This window comes from Mobula birostris, chromosome 7 (genome assembly GCF_030028105.1).
Source record: "Mobula birostris isolate sMobBir1 chromosome 7, sMobBir1.hap1, whole genome shotgun sequence".
Classification (NCBI taxonomy): domain Eukaryota; kingdom Metazoa; phylum Chordata; class Chondrichthyes; order Myliobatiformes; family Myliobatidae; genus Mobula; species Mobula birostris.
In genome coordinates this window covers 114,457,503-114,479,615 of record NC_092376.1, presented here as the reverse complement: position 1 = coordinate 114,479,615, position 22,113 = coordinate 114,457,503, and positions in this window count along the sequence as shown.

The window sequence follows — 22,113 nt, the reverse complement described above, 5'->3', positions numbered from 1 at the left end:
CTCTTGAAGTGGGGATTTCTCCTTTTCAAATATAACTCACATTAAATTCATTTATTCTAAAATAAAACATTTCATTACTGTTCATGTCCTGACAGTTCTTCGACTTGTAAGAAGCTTTCAGAAATTTCCTTGTGTACATGCATGTGATTAATTAAAACTCAATCAAGCTTAGCTGAAAACCAGACAATAAATTATCTTTCCCTTCATTACAGATTTGATTACACTTCAAAAGTACTTTGATAGCTGCGTTGTGCTTTGGGGCATCCTGAGACTGCACAACATGCAAGTTTTTTCCAATCTTAATATACTATGACATTCTATTACTAGTAAAAACATCCTTGTCTTTGATCACTATGCCTTCTAAATTTGGCAATCATCGTTGATTGTGTTAATCTGATATTGTTCTATTTAAGGCTAGTATCTCAGGTAAAATACCAAAAGGGTGGTTGTAGAAGTCCACTAGATATTCATTTGTCATCTATCAAAATACCCAATGCTTTGCCATCAAAATAAGTCACTGATAAAGTATACAATAGACAATAGACAATAGGTGCAGGAGTAGGCCATTCAGCCCTTCGAGCCAGCACCACCATTCACTGTGATCATGGCTGATCATCCACAATCAGTACCCTTTTCCTGCCTTCTTCCCATATCCCTTCACTCTGCTATCTTTAAGAGCTCAATCTAACTCTTTCTTGAAAGAATCCAGAGACGTGGCCTCCACTGCCTTCTGAGGCAGAGCATTCCACAGAACCACAACCCTCTGTGTGAAAAAGTTTTTCCTCCACTCCGTTCTAAATTGTCTACCTCTTATTCTTAAACTGTGGCCTCTGGTTCTGGACTCCCCCAACATCGGGAACATGTTTCCTGCCTCGAGCGTGTCCAATCCCTTAATAATCTTATATGTTTCAATCAGATCCCCTCTCATCCTTCTAAATTCCAATGTATATAAAGTAACATGTAATGTGTCAAATGAAGCTCCTCACTACAGCCTAGATCCAATGATCTGGTCTAGAAAACGAGTATTGTTTGTCATTTTCCTTCTCTGCAGTTTGGATCAGCCGTACTTTGGATCAAATAGGGGAGCAGTTTGTCTTTACATTTCCCAATCCACAAATACTGTTCAATTGCCATTTCTGCTGCATTATTTTGCCTCTTCATTAGTACAGACCTTCAAAGCCAGGTTTGATTTAAGTTTGAAAGCTGCATAGTCTCAATTGAAAAAAAGTTCTCTACTCAGAGAATTGCCTGAGCTGATAAGGCCAAAAGTAAACTCATTGATCAGATTGCACTTTATAGATATAGAGTTGTACAACATAAAGGAGACTATTCAGCCTGTCCCATTCATGCTCACTCTTGTACCTACCTATACTATTCCCATTTGCTTGCATTAAATCCATAGGCTTTCATGCTTTAACTATTCTAGTGTCCTTCTGGATATGTCTTTGGAGAATTAGTTAAGAACAAACCAAATTATGGGTCAAATTATTATTCATGTGCTGGCCACGTGGCCAAGTGGTTAAGGCGTTCGTCTAGTGATCTGAAGGTCGCTAGTTCGAGCCTCAGCTGAGGCAGCATGTTGTGTCCTTGAGCAAGGCACTTAACTACACATTGCTCTGCGACGACACCAGTGTCAAGCTGTATCGGCTCTAGTGCCCTTCCCTTGGACAACATCGGTGGCGTGGAGAGGGGAGACTTGCAGCATGGGCAACTGCCGGTCTTCCATAAAACCTTGCCCAGGCTTGCGCCTTGGAAACCTTCCAAGGCACAAATCCATAGTCTCATGAGACTAACAGATGCCTATATATATTATTCATTTAATAGCAGAATTGGGATTCAGCCATCTTGGGTGTCAGCAAGACCAAGGAGCTGATTATTGAGTTCAGGAGCAGGTTACCAGAGATCCATGAGCCAGTCCACATCGGGGATCAGAGGTGAAGAGGGTGAGAAACATTAAATTCCTCAGTGTTATCACTTCAGAGGATCTGTCCTGGGTCCAGCACAAAAGGGACACTATGAACAAAGCAGGGCAGTGTGTCTACTTCCTCAGAAGTTTGCAAAAATTCGGCACGACATTTAAAATTTTAACAAACTTCTATAGATGTGTGGTGGAGAGTATGTTGACTGGTTTCATCGTAGCCTGTATGGAAACACCAATGCTCCTGAATGGAAAATCCTACAAAAAGTAGAGGATACGGCCCAGTCCATCATGGGTAAGTCCCACCCACTATTGAGCATATCTACATGGAGCGCTGTCGCAGGAAAGCAGTATCCAACGTCAAAGACCCCCATCACCCAGGCCATGCTCTCTTCTCACTGCTGCCATCAGGAAGAAGGTACAGGAGCCTCAGGTTCCACACCTCAGGTTCATGAATATTTATCACCCTTCCACATTCATGAATATTTATCACTCCTCAACCATCAGGCTCTTAAACCAGCTGGATAAGTTCACTCACCCCATCACAGAACTACTCCCACAGCCTAAGGGCTTACTTTCAAGGACTCTTCATCTCATGTTCACAATATTTGTTGCTTATTTTTTTTAACTTTTGTGTTTGCAGTTTTTTGTCTTTTGCAGATTGGTTGTTTGTCTGTTTTGCTGGGTGTGGTGTTTCATTGGTTCTATTATGTTCCTTGGATTTACTGTGTACGCCCGCAAGAAAACAAATCTCAAGGTTGTATATGGTATACGTACTTTGATAAAAATCTACTTTGAACTTGATCTTCTGTAACTGTAGAAGAAAGGGTTATGCTATGAATATATAGATTTCTAATGATTATTAAGGTGTGATCCAGCTGACAGAGTATCAGTTCATCTCTCTGTTATAAATAACATATAATGTTATCCCTCATCTTTAAATGAGGAGTTATTTCAGTAGCCAAGGGTTCAGATGCAGTTAGAGTGTCAGCAAATCTAAGTTAAGTTCTTCTGGTTACTTCAGGGGTGTTCTGAGGGCACTGCTGTTCTGGACACCTGGGAGGCTGGCTTACTGTATTTTTTTCAGGGAAAGTAGGAACCTAGCTTCCTGACTCTATTTTACATCTTTAGGATGTTCAGAAGCCAATGAAGAATAATTGCAATGTAGTTTTGTTGTTATGTAGAGAAATGCTTTCTCAAACAGTTAATCTATTTTCATAATATTGATTGAAATCACGAAGTCATAGCGAGATATAGATTATAAACAGGCCGTTTGGCTCACAGAATCTATGCTCTTTTTTGACTACCCATTGATATTAATCCTACGTTAAATTATTTTTTTTATTTTCTCCACATTGACTACCCCTGGATTCTGCCACTCACACATTTTGGGCAATTTACAGTCACAATTAGCCTACCAATCAAAGACTTCAGGATGCTGGAAGGAAATGGATCACCTAGAGGAAACCCATGACATTACAGGGAGGGCATGCAAACTCTGCACTGACAGCACCCAGCACCCACTGACTGAACTTCATCTCTGGCGTCGTCCAGCAGCCAAAGAGGTGCAGCAAAATATTGGCCAGGCTTATCGAGCCTCCTCCACCATACAATAAGATCATGGCTCTTCAGGCCACGGACTCAGCTCTACATACCTGCCATTTCCCCATAATCTTTAATTCCTCTGACATGCAAAAATCCATCTAACTGTGTTTTCAATATATTAAATGATGCAGCCTCTGTCTACTGTTTCCCTGGGCAGAGAACTCCACAGCTTTACTGCTCTCTGGGAAAAGCAGCTTCTCCTCATCTCCATACTAAATCTATTATTGAAACAAATAAGACTGTGATCGGGATTGACAATATGGAAGGGGAGATGCATTGAAAACTAGAGGCCATAATTTCAAAATATGGAATCAACAATAAAAGATGGATGAGAAGAGGAAGTTCTTCTCTAGATGGATAGTGATTCATTTGAATTTTTCTACACTAGGGAGCGCACAGACTAAGTCATTAACTATATTCCAGTTGACATGGTTTTTTGGAACATGCAGCACTGAAGGTTTGCGGGGATAGGTAGGAAAATGGAGGTGGACCCAAGACCAAATCAGCTGTGATCTTATTGAATGGTGCAGGATGCTTGAGGGGCTGAGTGGCCTACTCCTGTGCCTATTTATTATCTCTAACCAATACAAGGAGGAAAAGCTTATCCCTGGGCTGTAAATATTGCATCCGGGTCTAGAGTTTCATTTGCAAAACTCAAAAATTAAACTATACTCCGCAGTTAAAAATTGGTGTAACCCAGAGTGGAGCAACATTACAACCATTTCCAGTGCCCTGAATGGTCTCCATGCCTCCCTCACACAAAGAATGTTTCTCCTGGGGATACTTTACCTCATCGGCTTGTCTGTGTCTTTTTAACCCCTCAGCGGAATCTCCCACCTCCTATTTCAATGCAGCTGAAAGAGTATTATGTCTCTTTGAGAGATGACTTCAGTGATTGCACCTGCAGGACTAAATGCCAGCAGATGCAAGAACTGAGGATATGACATACTGGAACTGATATAATGCGATATCACGCAGGAAAGCCAAAAACACTGTTCATTATGCTTGCAGTAAATTGAATTGTCTTGACTCTGGCATCATGATGATGGAGATCAAGACTGCACTTGTACCTCTGGCTAAGCATGGTTATGAACTATTTAGCTGTTTCTTTAGCAGTCATATGCCAGAGTTGTTCAGTCGTTTTAGTCGAGTCACCTTACCATAGGATTTTCATGGCAAGATACAGAAGTAGATTGCCAAGACTTTCTTGCCAGAAACAGCTGCTGCCCAGGTTGGGACCCGGCTGGGTTTGAACCCAGGACCATCTGCCTTGAAGTCCAGTACTGATGCCACTACACCACCAGTCAGCCCTGATGGTAGGACTTGGCAAATGACTACTGAAAAAAACAGCTAAATCATTCACTCCGCTGTTCTTGGAACTTCCTCCTTCCTCCTTCTGCTGCCATTCATGACCAGGTGTGATAGGACTGCAGTTGTTTTGGCCTCAAGAGCCACAGTTCATTTTGTATACAGTCTGTGTTGTATGAACATCACTTCCTGTACATAAGCTGCATTTTTTATATTATTTCCTGCAGTGATTAATTTGGATTTTGTTTCAAACCACAGGGTGGAAAAATATCCATCTCCATCCTCTGCAACACACACAAAATGCTGGAGGAACTCAGCAGATCAGGCAGCATCTATGGGAAAGAGTAAACAGTCAACGTTTCGGGCCGAGACCCTGGCCTGCTGAGTTCCTCCAACATTTTTGTGTGTTACTTTGGGTTTCCAGCATCTGTGGATTTTCTTGTGTGTACTGTATAGATCTCCAACCTCTATTCTCCAGTCTCCACAATCTCCATCAGCACAGCAACACCACAGGGATGTGTCCGTAGCTCCCTGCTCTACTGGCTTTACACCTTTGGCTGTATGGCTAAATACAGCTTCAAAACCATATATAAGTTTGCTGATGCCACCACTGTTGTGGAACGTATCTAAGGTGGTGATGAATCAGCATACAGGAGGGAGACTGAAAATTTGGCTGAGTGGTGTAATAAACAACAACCTCTCACTCAATATCAATAAGACCAAGGAAATGATTGTGGGCTTCAGGAGAGGGAAACCAGAGATCCATGAGCCAGTAATCATCGGAGAATCAGAGGTGGAGAGGGTCTGTAACTTTAAATTCCTGGGTGTCACTATCTTAGAGGACCTGTCCTGGACCCATCATAAAAATATAATTGCAAAGAAAGCATGGCAGTGCCTCTACTTCCTCAAGAGTCTGCGGAGATTCTGCATGTCATCAGAAACCTTGGCAAACTTCTATAGATATTTGGTGGTAAGTTTGCTGACTGGTTGCATTATGGCCTGGTATGGGAACACAAATGCCCTTGAGTGGAAAATCCCTACAAAAGGTAGTGGATATGGCTCAGTGCATCATGGAGAAATCCCACCCAGCTGTTGAGCACATCTACATGAAACGTTGCTGTAGAAAAGCAGCATCAAAGATCCCCCACCACCCAGGACATGTTCTTTTCTGAGGTAGAAGGTACAAGTGCCTCAAGACTTGCACAATCAGGTTCAAGAACAGTTACTACTCCTCAGCCATCAGCCTCTTGATCAAAAGGGGATAACTACACTCATTCTATTTTGATGGTCTCACTTTAAAGATTCTTTATCATGTTATTTCATACTCATTATTTATTGCTATTTATTAATATCTGCATTTGCACAGTTTGTTGTTCATTGATCCTGTTTACAGTTACTGTTCTATAGATTTGCTAAGTAAGCCTACAGGAAAAAGAATCCCAAGATTGTATGTGGTAACATGTATGTACTCTGATAATAAATTTTACTTTGAACTTTGACTTGCCCTTAAAACAACAATATCTGTGAGTCTTTAGCTTTGTTAATACTGGTAAATATTTAGTAGATACATTTTGAAGGAAGTATGATGTGCATCGCTTATCGTTAAGATATCGTTGCACCGCGAGTTTATTCTTGTTTACACAGCAAAGATATGAAACGTGGCCCATGTCGATTAATTTGGTTAAAATCTATTGGGAGAATTAGTATATTCAGGCATGTGATTATTCAGTTATTGGATTTAATACATATTTTACTTAACTTTCTGCAGTTTCATCGGTAAGATCTCATTAAATCCCATGAAGGAAGTTTCCATATCAGATGATTTTTTAGAAAGCGTTTAACTTACTGCATAGCTTTGCACGTATGCATTGCAAGGACCGTAGAGCAGTACTTTGACTCAATTCATTGGTTACGAATTAACCAGCTTTGTCTTGCATGCTGTTTACATTATTTAACGTGCATATATTTCTGTGCTATCACTATACTGGCACCTGACCTCTACCAAACACCACCATTATTTGCTTCAGTGAGTATCAGTACCAAAATGTTTACCAAAACTACAGGCCAAAAAAGCTCAACACAAATTTAGTTTGAGAATGATGGTCAGCTCTTCTTCAGGAAGGAAAGTGAGTATACAGGCCATCCTCAGGTTATGAGCACCCGACTTATCAACATCCCTACTTACGAATAAGATCCCACGATATTATTATTCTCAGAAGTCTAACGTATGCACAGGCATTTGTTCCTACAAACAGCAGAACTAACTTCCTCTCTATTTCCATTTATAATCGCTGTCTTATCAGTCTTACGTGCTTTTGATACTATTTATTAAAATGCTGGGGAAGTGCAGTTACCATATTTAGTGATTTTTGTATATTTTTGACTTATGCACAAAATCAACATATGGCCATTTGTGAAAATAGTACTCATTTGTTACAGGAGGTGGTCTGTAACCCACTTTTACCAGTTACTCAAACATTACTCTGTCTGAAATTTCCTCAGTTATTCAGAATTGGCTTGCCTGCAGAAAGCAGAGGGTGGTGGTGGAGGGAGCACATTCAGATTGGAGAGTTGTGACTAGTGGTGTCCCACAAGGATTGGTTCTGGGAAATCTACTTTTCGTGATTTTTGTTAATGACCTGGATGTGGGGGTAGAAGGGTGGGTTGGCAAGTTTTCAGACAACACAAAGGTTGGTGGTGTTGTGGATAGTGTAGAGGATTGTCAAAGGTTCCAGAGAGACATTGATAAGATGCAGAAGTGGGCTGAGAAGTGGCAGATGGAGTTCAACTGGGAGAAGTGTGAGGTGGTACACTTTGGAAGGACAAACTCCAAGGCAGAGTACAAAGTAAATGGCAGAATAGTTGGTAGCGTGGAGGAGCAGAGGGATCTGGGGGTACATGTCCACAGATCTCTGAAAGTTGCCTCACAGGTAGATAGGGTAGTTAAGAAAACTTATGGGGTGTTAGCTTTCATAAGTCGAGGGATAGAGTTTAAGAGTCATGGGGTAATGATGCAGCTCTATAAAACTCTGGTTAGGCCACACTTGGAGTATTGTGTCCAGTTCTGGTCGCCTCACTAGAGGAAGGATGTGGAAGCATTGGAGAGGGTACAGAGGAGACTTACCAGGATGCTGCCTGGTTTAGAGAGTATGCATTATGATCAGAGATTAAGGGAGCTAGGGTTTACTGTCTGCAGAGAAGGAGGTTGAGAGAAGACATGATAGAGATATACAAGACATTAAGAGGAATAGATAGAGTGGACAGCCAGCGCCTCTTCCCCAGGGCACCACTGCTCAATACAAGAGGACATGGCTTTAAGGTAAGGGGTGGGAAGTTCAAGGGGGATATTAGAGGAAGGTTTTTTACTCAGAGAGTGGTTGGTGCGTGGAATGCACTGCCTGAGTCAGTGGTGGAGGCAGATACACCAGTGAAATTTAAGAGACTACTGGACAAGTATAGGGAGGAATTTAAGGTGGGGGCTTACATGGGAGGCAGGGTTTGAGGGTCAGCACAACATTGTGGGCCGAAGGGCCTGTACTGTGCTGCACTGTTCTATGTTCTATGTTCTATTATGGTCAAAAAGTATCAGCTGCTTCATTTGTCTTCACTACGTACACAACACCTTCCTAATTCACCTGACTGGGTTCCACCCAACATTTTTTATCTAATGTAGGGCAAAGTCACCTGACTGTAGTGCAATAGATCTTTGGGGACTGAAAGTGACTTGTTTAGCCAGTCATTGTTGAATCTTTGGATACCCGTACTCCACCCCCAGGGCCTCTCTCACTCCCCTATATATGCAAATTTGGCAATAGCACTGTAGGCAAGGTGGACGTGGAAACCACTACAAATGTCAGTATAATTTGTATGTCTGTATGAACTGGGTAGGTTCACCAATTCTGCATAATTGAGTTACTAGTATTTTAAAGGGATAGGCACATCCATTGTTTAAACTGAGCACATATTCAGCTGAAAGGTCTCCTTGAATCCATGGCCAGATCAGCCATGATCTTATTGAATGGCTCGACGGGCCAGATGGCCGACTCCTGCTCCTATTTCTTATGTTCTCATTTAGTTCACTCACAATTTGCTTCTCATTTTTCATATCTCAATAACTTTATGATCTCAATGAGGCAAATCACTTTAATTTCAGGACTGGTTTCGATCTGTTGCTTTGAATGTGAAACAGTCATTGATTGAAATTCTATTGGGCATTTCCTTTTACAGGCAATATAATTTTCTGCCAATGTGTCCGTTCTAATCATTCAAGGGCCCTCTTTCAGGTAACTGCACAATTATCTGGTTCGTATTATATCATATTAGATTTCTGTTTACCACATCAATGAACATTGAATAACATTGATGAAGCGTAAACTATGCACATACACACGCCCAATGTGTCCTGAGCTTTAATTACCACATTAAGCTGATAATTTGACAAAATTTGACAAGGCAAATGCCAACATCTACAAGTATGATGTTGTGCAAAAGTCTTAGGCACATGTTGGACCGTACTGCTGCCACAGAAAAGACAACAAATCCCATGATATAAATGAGTGAGTGATGATAAACCTGATTCTGATATGGGTCTCTAGACTAAGAGTGGGAAGGGGGCAGGGAGAGGGGAATCATGGTTGGAAAAAGGGGAAAGGAAGGTGGAGGGAGCAGGAAGCAGGAAGCACCAGAAAGACATTCTGTAAAGATCAATAAACCAAACATTTACAATCAAATGACCTTGCCTGGTGTCTCAGGGCTGGGTGTGTCTGCACTCAGTCCACATCCTGCTCTTGGCACTCCTTCTCTGCCACCTGTCCTATGGTGTTCCACCCTCACCATTCCCAAAATCCAAACTCACTCTCTGCTCCACATCAACAAATACAGTACTGTGTAAAAGACTTAGGCACCCGAGCTATATATATTTTGCACAGTACTGTATATTTCTTAGAAACTAGGAATCATCAATAATTCCAAGAAGGGGCTAAGCTGAGGAACACCAGTGAGCTAGCTTCACCTATGTTCCTTAATGTACTTTGGTGTAGCAGCATAGCACAGTAATAAAACTCACTCTAAATACTGTGAAATAAAATTTCACCCAATGCTTGCAAGGAAAATAATGGGTAGAAATTAAATTTATTTTAAAAATAAAATTTAACCTGTAACGTTACTAATCTGGAAAATATTAGTGCATAAAACAAAGTAAAATAAATAAGAAAGAAAATATTCAGAAAGAAGAACTATTATTTCCATTTACCAACTGAGGTTGACCTTTGAACTGAATCTGTTGCTCATTCTTTTATGAACATGATATCTATATAACTTGCACAGCTTTGTGTTGCCCTCTAACCCTGACAGTGAACAGAATTGTAACTAGGAGATTACCGAGGATGATGTCCTTCTGTCAGCCTCTGTAGTGTGGCACTGCCAATGTCGTACACCAGTGCGAATGCTCTCTGGGTCACCGAAATCCCAGACTTGATAATGACTGATATTCAATGATTCTCTGGTGCCCAGCTATAATCCTGTCACTGAAACACAACTCAGCTCTACAATGTAAACAGGACAGAGGCAATCCAGCAGCTCAGATCATTCTTGTTGCTTTTCACTCAGACTCTGTTGTTTGACATTGTTTCATTATCATTCCCTCAATATATAATTAAATTTTGTAAAGAAGCCCACAGGTCATTCATGAATACAAACATGCTTAATCAGACTTCCACACAATATCCCAGATATTGGTGATGGATTACAAAAAGAATGTTTCTTTTGGGTTTTTTTTTGTGTGTAAACTGGATGAAAGTGGAAAAAGTGAAGTGACGCATAGACGATTCTCCACAGTAGCTGGAGCTAATTGAATACCTGCTGTACTGTATTAGCATAAGTATCACTGCATGTGATTGATTCATCTGTGCCTGATTATTGGGGTGACACAGTAGAGCATCGGTTAGTGCATCAGATAACAGCACCAGCCATGGAATTGGGGTTTGATTCCCATCGCTGTCTGTAAGGACTTTCTACATTCTCCCGTTGACTGTGTGAGGTTTCCTTAGGGTGCTCCTCTTTTCTTCCAGATTTCAAAGATGTATGGGTTAGGGTTAGTAAGTTGTGGGCATACTACACTGGCGCCAGGAGCGTGGCAACACTTGCAGGCTGCTGGGCATAATCCTCGTTGATCTGATTTGAGACAAATGTCATTTCACTGTATGTTTTGATGTGTTGATGTACATGTGAAAAATAAAGCTTTATTAGGCATCCGTTAGTCTTGTGAGACCATGGATCTGTGCCTGGAAAGTCTTCACTCTCCAGGGCGCAGGCCTGGGCAAGGTTGTATGGAAGACCAGCAGTTGCCCATGCTGCAAGTCTCCCCTCTCCACGACACCGATGTTGTCCAAGGGAAGGGTATTAGGACCCATACAGTTTGGCACCAGTGTCGTCGCAGAGCACTGTGTGGTTAAGTGCCTTGCTCAAGGACACAACACGCTGCCTCGTCTGGGGCTCGAACTCACGACCTTCAGGTCGCTAGCCCAATGCCTTAACCACTTGGCCATGTGACCACAAATAAAGCTAATCTTTATAATTGCAATGCATAATTTTGATTATTCTAGTATCCAGCCAACACTAATAGTGCTCGTAATGGTGAAACCAAGATCAAACAATTGCCGCTGCTGCTGACCCTATGGACTTGTTATACTTACATGATGCACCTTCAGCTCCTGTGTTGATTGCTCAATCCTTTCTATAATATATGTATTTTGATCCTTTATTAGCAATTAACAAACATATAGTCTTGAAGTGATTAAACTTAAGTGTAGCCAAGTGTAAACTAAGTGGAATTAAGTATTGTTGAGTGATCAGCAAAAGATATGACCTTCGTCGGCCCCCAGCTTCCAAACTACAATGAACAAAACATGGGGACGTAACTTATTCCCTTGGCTTTTACCCTGCCCCCACTCATGTGACTAGTTACCATAACAAACTGTGGTAAACCATATATATAGCTTGTAACTGGGTTACCTGTCTGGACACGCCCCTCTCCTGACTGCCCCTGTGGCTCCTCCCACAGACCCCTGAATAAAGGTTATTGTGCCATTGCTCCTCCTCTCAGTCTAGGGACAGATACTCAGCATGGAGGTCACATTTTACTGCGAATAAATGCCTTTCAATATTTACCCTACTTCCAGTCTTTTGGAGTAATTGAAGGTGCATCAATTTTATTCGCACTAATTTTAAAGCATGGAACGTGCCCTGAGACCCGACAAGTTAGACCTCGGGCTGCAAACACCTGAAGCTGGAAACGCTTTCAAACTCTGGTTGGCTTGCTTCGAATCATACCTAGAGGCGATTGTAGTGACCGACTCCACAGCGAAGCGCAGAGTTCTGCTCTCCAGGGTCAGTCCATGGGTCTACTCAATGATCAGAGACCAGTCGAACTACCACGGCGCATTGAGCGCACTCAAAGGACAATACCTGCGGCCAGTAAACACCGTCTACGTGCAGCATCGCTTAGCGACTTGGCACCAGCGGCTCAGGGAATCAAGTGTCTGGGCAATACAGATGCTCATGCAGGCCTGCGATTGCCAGGGGCTGACGGCAGGACAGCATGCAGAGCTCCTAGTGAGAGACTCCTTCGTCACAGGGACCAGGTCAGTGTATGTCCGTCAGCGGCTATTGGATAAAGCTGATCTTACCTTAAGTTTGGTGATTGAGCTGGCCGACACGCTGGAGGCCGCTCTGCACAAATCTGAGGCTCTTCAGGCACGCGATCCCCCGATGGCCTCGTGGGTGCCGCAGACCCCGCAACCCGCCGGCGAATCGACCTCGGCTGCTGCCAGTCGCAAGTCCGTGAAGTGCTACTTCTGTGAACTCGAGAAGCACCCCCGGAAACACTGCACAGCCCGACAAGCTACCTGTTCCAGCTGCGGAAAGATGGGCCACTTTGCCAAGGTCTGTAAGTGCAAACCACGAGCAGGATTGAGCAGCGCCGTGTGCAAGACATGGAGGTCGCCATCTTACCTGCCGCCATCTTCCCTGCACGCCACCACCACGTGCGAGACATGGGGACAGCCATCTTGGTTGGCGCCACCTCCCACCGCCTACAACCAACAGGTGCTCACGGGGCACCCCACTGCGCCGGACCAAGACAGCGACCCCACCCTGGCTTCCGTGACCCTCGACCAAAGCACTCCCCACCAGCTCGCAAGGTCAATAATGGACATCCTGGTGGAGGGGCGCAGACCAAGCTGCCTGTTTGACACGGGCAGCACGGAGAGTTTTATCCACCCGGACACGGTGCAGCATTGTGGACTCGCGATACGGCCAGTAAGTCAGAGGATCACCATGGCTTCCGGGTCGCATACAACAGACATCCGGGGAGGTTGTGTAGCGACACTAGTGGTGCAGGGCACAGAATATCAAGACTTTACGTTACTGGTCTTGCCTCAACTGTGTGCCCCTGTGCTATTGGGGCTCAACTTCCAGAGCCACCTGAAAAGCATGACAATGAAGTATGATGGGCTCCTCCCACCAATTACTGTCATAAATCCCCTGTTTTGTAGGAATACGTTACATACCCCGCTACTGACCACACACACACACACACACACACACACACCGACCCGCACATCCCACCCAACACCATGCCAACTGCCGCACTACCGACCCCACTTGCGGCCTCTCCACCCTCAGGATCCCTCCCCCACCGCTGTTCGCCAACCTGACCCCCGACTGTAAACCTGTGGCAGCTAAAAGCAGGAGGTACAGCGCGGGGGACAGAGCTTTCATTAAGTCGGAGGTGCAGCGGCTGCTCAGGGAGGGGGTCATTGAGGCAAGCACAAGTCCTTGGAGGGTGCAAGTGGTGGTTGTTCGGAACGGGGAGAAGAATAGGATGGTCGTGGACTATAGCCAGACCATCAATAGGTTCACGCAGCTCGACGCGTACCCTCTACCCCGCATCGCGGATATGGTCAATCAGATAGCACAGTACAAGGTGTACTCGACCGTAGACCTAAAATCCGCTTACCATCAGCTCCCCATCCGCTGGGAGGACCGCCCTTACACCGCCTTCAAGGCGGACGGGAGGCTTTATCACTTCCTGTGCATCCCCTTCGGAGTCACGAATGGTGTATCTGTCTTCCAGAGGGCAATGGACTGGATGGTGGACCAGTGCCAACTGAAGGCCACGTTCCCATATCTGGATAACATCACCATCTGTGGTCACGACCGGCAGGATCACGACAACAACCTCCAAATATTTCTCCAAGCGGCCAAAGCTTTCAACATCACCTATAACAAGGACAAGTGTGTGTTCGGAACCACCCGACTTGCTATCCTTGGGTGTGTCGTGGAGAATGGAGTCATTGGCCCTGACCCCGACCATATGCGCCCCCTGTTGGAACTCCCTCTTCCCAACACCCTCAGAGCCCTCAAAATGTGCCTGGGTTTCTTTTCATATTACGCCCAATGGGTCTCTAACTACGCAGGCAAGGCCCGCCCCCGGTCAAGTCCGCCACATTCCCCCTCTCAGCCGAGGCCCGCGCGGCCTTCAGCCACATAAAAGGGGACATTGCCAAAACAGCAATGCATGCGGTGGATGAGGCCATTCCCTTCCAAGTAGAGAGTGACGCCTCCAACTTTGCGCTGGCTGCTACCCTCAACCAGGTGGGAAGACCGGTGGCGTTCTTCTCCCGTACCCTTCAAGGCCCTGAAATTCAGCACTCCACGGTGGAGAAAGAGGCCCAGGCCATAGTGGAAGCCATTAGGCACTGAAGGCACTATCTCGCCGGCAAAAAGTTCACCCTGCTAACTGACCAGTGCTTAGTCACATTCATGTTTAGTAATCAACAGCAGGGCAAAATCAAAAATGATAAAATTCTGAGTTGGAGGATCGAACTCTCCACCTTCAACTATGACATCATGTACAGACCTGGGAAGCTCAACGAGCCCTCCACTGCCCTATCCTGGGGAACGTGTGCCAGCGCGCAGATTGACCGGCTACATGCCCTACATGTAGATCTTTCCCACCTGGGGGTCACCTGGCTTTTCCACTTCGTGAAAGCCTGGAACCTGACCTACTCCCTTGAGGAGATCAGGATGATGACCAGGGACTGCCAAGTCTGCGCAGAGTGTAAACCGCACTTCTACCAACCCAAAAAGGCACAACTCATCAAGGCCACCCGCCCCTTTGAGCGACTGAGTGTTGACTTTAAGGGCCCACTCCTCTCCACCGACTGCAATGTGTACTTTCTTAATGTTATCGACGAGTACTCGCGGTTCCCTTCACCATTCCCTGCCCCGACACCACTACCACGTCAGTTATAAAAGCCCTGCACAAGCTCTTCACTCTGTTCGGATACCCATGCTATATCCAGAGTGACAGACGGTCCTCGTTTATGAGTGACGAGCTGCGCCAATACCTACTGGCTAGGGGAATTGCAACCAGTAGGACCACGGGCTATAATCCCCAGGGGAATGGACGGGTGGAGAAGGAGAATGGCACAGTGTGGAAAGCCACACTCTTAGCCCTCAGGTCAAAGGGACTGCCGGTCTCCCGCTGGCAGAAGGTCCTTCCCGAGGCACTCCACTCCATCCGCTCCCTGTTATGCACAGCCACCAATGCCACCCCTCATGAGCGGCTCTTTTCTTTTCCCAGAAAGTCGACCACTGGGACCACCCTACCAACTTGGCTGACGTCCCCGGGGCCAGTGCTGCTCTGGAAACATGCGAGGAGCAATAAATACTCCCCGATGATCGAGAGGGTTCACTTACTGCATGCAAACCCCCAGTATGCCTATGTGGTTTTACCTGATGGGCGGGAGGACACAGTCTCCATCCGCAACCTGGCGCCCGCAGGAGCTCCGGGCCCCTACCCTGAACACTCCATGGTGACCATTAACCCCGTATCCACCGATATACAAGCCTTTGCATATACCCAGCAGACACCGCGCACTCCAAGCCCCACACAGACACCCCACGACACTCCCATACCGGGTGTGATGCACACGCACGAGGGATTACCAACGCCTAACGTGCTGACACCTCAAGTCAGGCCGGAGCCAACACAACCACCGTCGCCAATGCAATCACCACTGGTGCTACGTAGATCACAGCGACGGACTCGACCGCCCGATAGACTTAACCGGTAAATATACTTCTTGTAAATATTGTCAGTCACTTCACCCCGTGAGACTCTTTTTGAAAAAAGGAGGGGTGAATGTGGTAAACCATGTATATATGTTGTAACTGGGTTACCTGTCTGGACACACCCCTCTGCTGACTGCCCCTGTGGCTCCTCCCACAGATCCTGAATAAAGGCGATTGTGCCTTGCTCCTCCTCTCAGTCCAGGGGCAGACACACAGCATGGAGGTCACATTCTACTGCGAATAAAAGCCTTTCAGTATTTACCCTACTTCCAGTCTTTTGGAGTTATTGAAGGTGCGTCACAAATATAATAAACGCACAACATAGAATACAACACAGATAGCGAACAGATTCAAGACTCCAACAGTGCTGTTGATTGGGTGAATTGATTATACTAGGATTAGCAAACTCCAATTAATGAAAGCCTACATTGTTTAAAGTTAGTCTATATCTCTTAAAGCAGGAAGTACATTGAAGCTTTAGCAAATACAAGCAGTGGATGCAGACAGCCTTGGAAATTCTGAGGACCTGGATTCACTGTGTCACAGTTCTTTCACTTCAGCCTGAGTTAGCCTCCATTGCTGACCTCAGCTTCAATCCACGGAATTACTTTCAGTCCCTATCAATGAGAACATCTACATAGCATTCACATACCACACCCACTGTCACAACCTTCATATCCATATCTCAGACCTTGCATAGACAGCCAGTCATTCACCTGTGATGGCCACATCACCCAAACAGATGGCAGTATACCCACCAACACACTTCCCTCCCTGATGTAGGAGAATCTGATCACAGTTGCAGAGATTTAACAGGAAGAGGACTTGCAAATTTTAACATTGATGGAGGACATGGTGTTGGCCATACCTGAATGTCATTGGTAATTTCATGGCCATCACCTAGAACAATAACCCCTCAACGAATCCTGAATATGTGCCTTGCGACAGTGAGAGTAAGAATGCAATGAGGTGGAGGATAAATGTGTGGCTGAGGGATTGGAGCGGGGGCAGGGATTCAAGTTTTTGGATCATTGGGACCTTTTTTGGCGCAGGTGTGACCTGTACAAAAAGGACGGGGTACACTTGAATCCTAGGGGGACCAATATCCTGATGGGGAGATTAGCGAGGGCTACTGAGGTGACTTTAAACAAGAATCGTTGGGGGGTAGGAATCAAATTAAAGAGACTAGGAGAGAGGAGGTTAGTTCACAAATAGAGAAAGCTAGTAGACAGTTTGTGAGGGAGGATAGGCAGGGGACAGAGATCAGGAGCACTCAGACCAAAGATGTAGGGGACAAGGAAGAAAAAGAAAACAAATTTATTTGCTCCAGTAAGGATAAAAAGGGAGTAGGAGGTGGAGAGTTTCTTAAATGCATCTATTTTAATGCTAGGAGCATTGTAAGAAAGGTGGATGAGTTTAGAGCATGGATTGATACCTGGAAGTATGATATTGTAGCTATTAGTGAAATGTGGTTGCAGGAGGGGTGTGATTGGCAACTAAATATTCAAGGATTTCATTGCTTCAGGTGTGAAAGAACAGAAGGGGCAAGAGGGGGAGGTGTTGCATTGCTTGTCAGAGAAAATATAATAATGGTCCTCTGGCAGGATAGATTAGTGGAATCGTCCAGGGAGACTATTTGGGTGGAATTGAGGAATAGGAAAGGTTTAGTGACGCTTATAGGGGCATATTATAGACCACCTAATGGGGACCGAGAACTGGAGGAGCAAATTTGTAAGGAGGTAGCAGATATTTATAGTAAGCACAAGGTTGTGATTGTGGGAGATTTTAATTTTCCACACATAGACTGGGAAGCCCATTCTGTAAAAGGACTGGATGGTTTGGAGTTTGTCAAATGTGTGCAAGATAGTTCTTTGCAGCAATACATAGAGGTACCAACTAGAGAAGGGGCAGTGTTGGATCTCCTGTTAGGGAATCAGATAGGGCAGGTGACAGAGGTATGTGTTGGGGAGCACTTCGGGTCCAGTGATCACAATACCATTAGTTTCAACCCTGTATAAGTATGGAGAAGGATAAGACTGGACTCAGGATTGAGATTTTTGATTGGAGAAAGGCTAACTTTGAGGAGATGCGAAAGGATTTAGGAGTAGATTGGGACAATTTGTTTTATGGAAAGGATGTAATAGAGAAATGGAGGTCATTTAAAGGTGAAATTTTGAGGGTACAGAATCTTTATGTTCCTGTTAGGTTGAAAGGAAAGGTTAAAAGTTTGAGAGAGCCATGGTTTTCAAGGGCTATAGGAAATTTGGTTCGGAAAAAGAGAGGGATTTACAATGAATATAGGCAGCTTGGAGTTAATGAGGAGCTCGAGGAATATAAAGTGTGAAAAGAATCTTAAGAAAGAAATTAGAAAAGCTAAAAGAAGATATGAGGCAGCTTTAGCAAGTAAGGTGAAAATAAATCCAAAGGGTTTCTACAGTTATATTAATAGCAAAAGGATAGTGAGGGATAAAATTGGTCCCTTAGAGAATCAGAGTGGACGGCTATGTGTGGAGCCAAAAGAGATGGGGGAGATTTTGAACAATTTCTTTTCTTCGGTATTCACTAAAGAGAAGGATATTGAATTGTGTAAGGTGAAGGAAACAAGAAGGGTAGTTATGGAAAGTATGACGATTAAAGAAGAGGAAGTACTGGTTCTTTTAAGCAATATAAAAGTGGATAAGTCTCTGGGTCCGTACAAGATATTCCCTAGGACCTTAAGGGATGTTAGTGTGGAAATAGCAGGGGCTCTGACAGAAATATTTCAAATGTCATTAGAAACAGGGATGGTGCCGGAGGATTGGCATATTGCTCATGTGGTTCCATTGTTTAAAAAGGGTTCTAAGAGTAAACCTAGCAATTATTGGCCTATGAGTTTAAGGTCAGTGGTGGGTAAATTGATGGAAAGTATTCTTGGAGATGGTATATATAATTATCCGGATAGACAGGGTCTGAGATTAGAAACAGTCAACATGGATTTGTGCATGGAAGGTCATGTTTGACAAATCTTATGGAATTTTTTGATGAGATTAGTAGGAAAGTTGATGAGGGTAAAGCGGTGGATGTTGTCTATATGGACTTCAGTAAGGCCTTTGACAAGGTTCCATACGGAAGGTTAGTTAGGAAGGTTCAATCGTTAGGCATTAATATCGAAGCAGTAAAATGGATTCAGCAGTGGCTGGATGGGAGACGCCAGAGAGTAGTGGTGGATAACTGTGTGTCAGATTGGAGGACGGTGTGTAGCGGTGTGCCTCAGGGATCTGTACTGGGTCCAATGTTGTTTGTCATATATATTAATGATCTGGATGATAGGGTGGTAAATTGGATTAGTAAGTATGTAGATGATACTAAGATAGGTGGTGTTGTGGATAATGAAGTAGGTTTTCAAAGCTTGCAGAGAGATTTAGGCCAGTTACAAGAGTGGGCTGAAAGATGGCAGATGGGGTTTAATGCTGAAAAATGTGAGGTGCTACATTTTGGTAGGACTAATCAAAATAGGACATACATGGTAAATGGTAGGGCATTGAAGAATGCTGTAGAACAGAGGGATCTAGGAATAATGGTGCATAGTTCCCTGAAGATGGAATCTCATGTGGATAGGGTGGTGAAGAAAGCTTTTGGTATGCTGGCTTTTATTAATCAGAGCATTGAGTATAGGAGTTGAGATATAATGTTGAAATTGTATAAGGCATTGGTGAGGCCAAATTTGGAGTATTGTGTACAGTTCTGGTCACCGAATTATAGGAAAGATGTCAATAATATTGAGAGACTACAGAGGAGGTTTACTAAAATGTTGCTTGGGTTTCATCTCCTAAGTTACAGAGAAAGGTTGAACAAGTTAGGTCTTTATTCTTTGGAGCGTAGAAGGTTGAGAGGAGACTTGATAGAGGTGTTTAAAATTATGAGGGGGATTGATAGAGTTGACGTGGATAGGCTTTTTCCATTGAGAGTGGGGGAGATTCAAACAAGAGGACATGAGTTGAGAGTTAAAGGGCAAAAGTTTAGGGGTAACATGAGGGGAAACTTCTTTACTCGGAGAGTGGTAGCTGTGTGGAATGAGCTTCCAGCAGAAGTGGTTGAGGCAGGTTCGATGTTGTTGTTTAAAGTTAAATTGGATAGATATATGGACAGGAGGGGAATGGAGGGTTATGGATTGAGTGCAGGTTGGTGGGATTAAGTGAGAGTAGGAGTTCGGCACAGACTAGAAGGACCGAGATGGCCTGTTTCCGTGCTGTAATTGTTATATGGTTATAGCCAACCCCCGGATCCCAACCCATGGTCTCTGTTAATTTATAATCTGCAGATACTGCATTTAGGCGCCACTTTACCTCGAATTACAACCACTTTACTATTCTGTACACGCAGGAACTGAAATTATTGATGATTAAGCAATATTGGCACTTAATCTCAGCTCAGCTATTATCATGTAGAGGCGAGCCGATTAGCAGGATGTGCATTTAGGAATAAAAGAGGTGGTCTGGACACAACCAAGAGAAAATCTGCAGTTGCTAGAAATCCAAGCAACACACACAAAATGCTGGAGGAGCTCAGCATGCCAGGCAGCATCTGTGTAAAGAGTGAACTGTCAATATTTTGGGCTGAGACCCTTTATCAGGACTCATGAAGGGTCTCAGCCCAAAACGTCAACTGTTTACTCTTTTCCGGAGATGCTGCCTGGCCTGCTGAGCTCTTCCATTTTGTGTGTGTTGTTCTGGATTTTCAGCATCTGCGGATTTCCTTGTGTTAGTATGGAACTAGCAGGTTTTAATGAAAGATCATCAGCCTGAAAAAATAATCCCACAAATGATGCCTAACTTGCTGGGTATTTCCAAATTCTCTTTAATTTCAGGCTTCAGCAATTGCACTATTCAGTTCCAGCATTGTCTTTCCTTTCTCTCTCCCTTGGCCTCATTCATGTCCTTCTCTTCACAACCCCGACAGATAGAGCAGATGTTATTACTAAGATTTCACCCATCCTCCCTAAGCTGGCATTAACAACTATCACACAGTCTCTCTTGGTTAGTCTTCACCCTATCACGGATATTTGCTCGATTCTTTCCAGATCTCACCCTTTCTACCAACTAAAAAGTTTCTGATATCTAATATTTCCAAGTTCTAATGTAAGGCCATCAATCTGAAATATTCGCCCTGTTTCTCTCTCCACAGATACTGCCTCTGCTGCCGAGCGCTTAGAGCATTTTCTGTTTGTGTTGCAGATTGAGGTGGCAGCTAAGAAAGCACAATGGATTTGGATTTCCTAAGTGCAGGTGTAATACATAGCAAATTGGTTGTAATGGGGTAATTATTGCTATAAAGCTGCCACTTGTTGAAATACACTGAGCAGTGGCTGCCTTCTCTCTGTGTTGCAACATGAGAATCATAGAGAGAGAAAAGGCACAAAAAAGGCCTACGGCCCATCCAGCTACTACCAATCATCAGTCATTTACACTAGTCCTACATTTATCCCATTATTTTCTCCCCGCATTCACGTCACATCACCCCCAGGCCAGATTCTACCACTGAACCATTGAACTACATGTGAGGGGCAATTTCACAATGGCCAATTAACCTAGCAATCGGAATGTGGTAGGAAACCAGTGTGGCTACAGGGAAACATAAAAACCGCTCACAGACAGCACACAATGTCAGGATTGAAACCAGATTCCGGGCACCGTGGGGCAGCAGTTCTACTAGCTGTTCCGTTGTGCACAATTTCTTGTTTATAGAAATCTCTAGGGTCAGGCTTGAGGAGCCATTGTAATAAATAGTTCTGTCCGCTAGAGCTCATGGGCGCTATAATTGGACAGAGAACCTCACACTAAAGATTTGGCTGGTGAGACTGAGTGAGTTTGGGAAGCGCACAAGAAAATTATGCCTCGACAGGATGAACTCAGAGTCAACAACTGAGGAACTATGAGTATGCAAGTGTGTTCATGGAAAATGGTGGATCCGGCTCAGGCCAGTTATATTGGAAGACTAAATGGCTAGGATAAGATGAAGGAAATATTTAGTACAAATTGCAACAAGTGGAAATGTTTTTCCACACCAACAATGTAATGAAGGTAATGGGAGGAAGTTATAATGTGCAGAAGGAAGCCCATGATTGGTAGAATGAAATTCTTTAGCTTCAAATTTCAAAGTAAATTTAT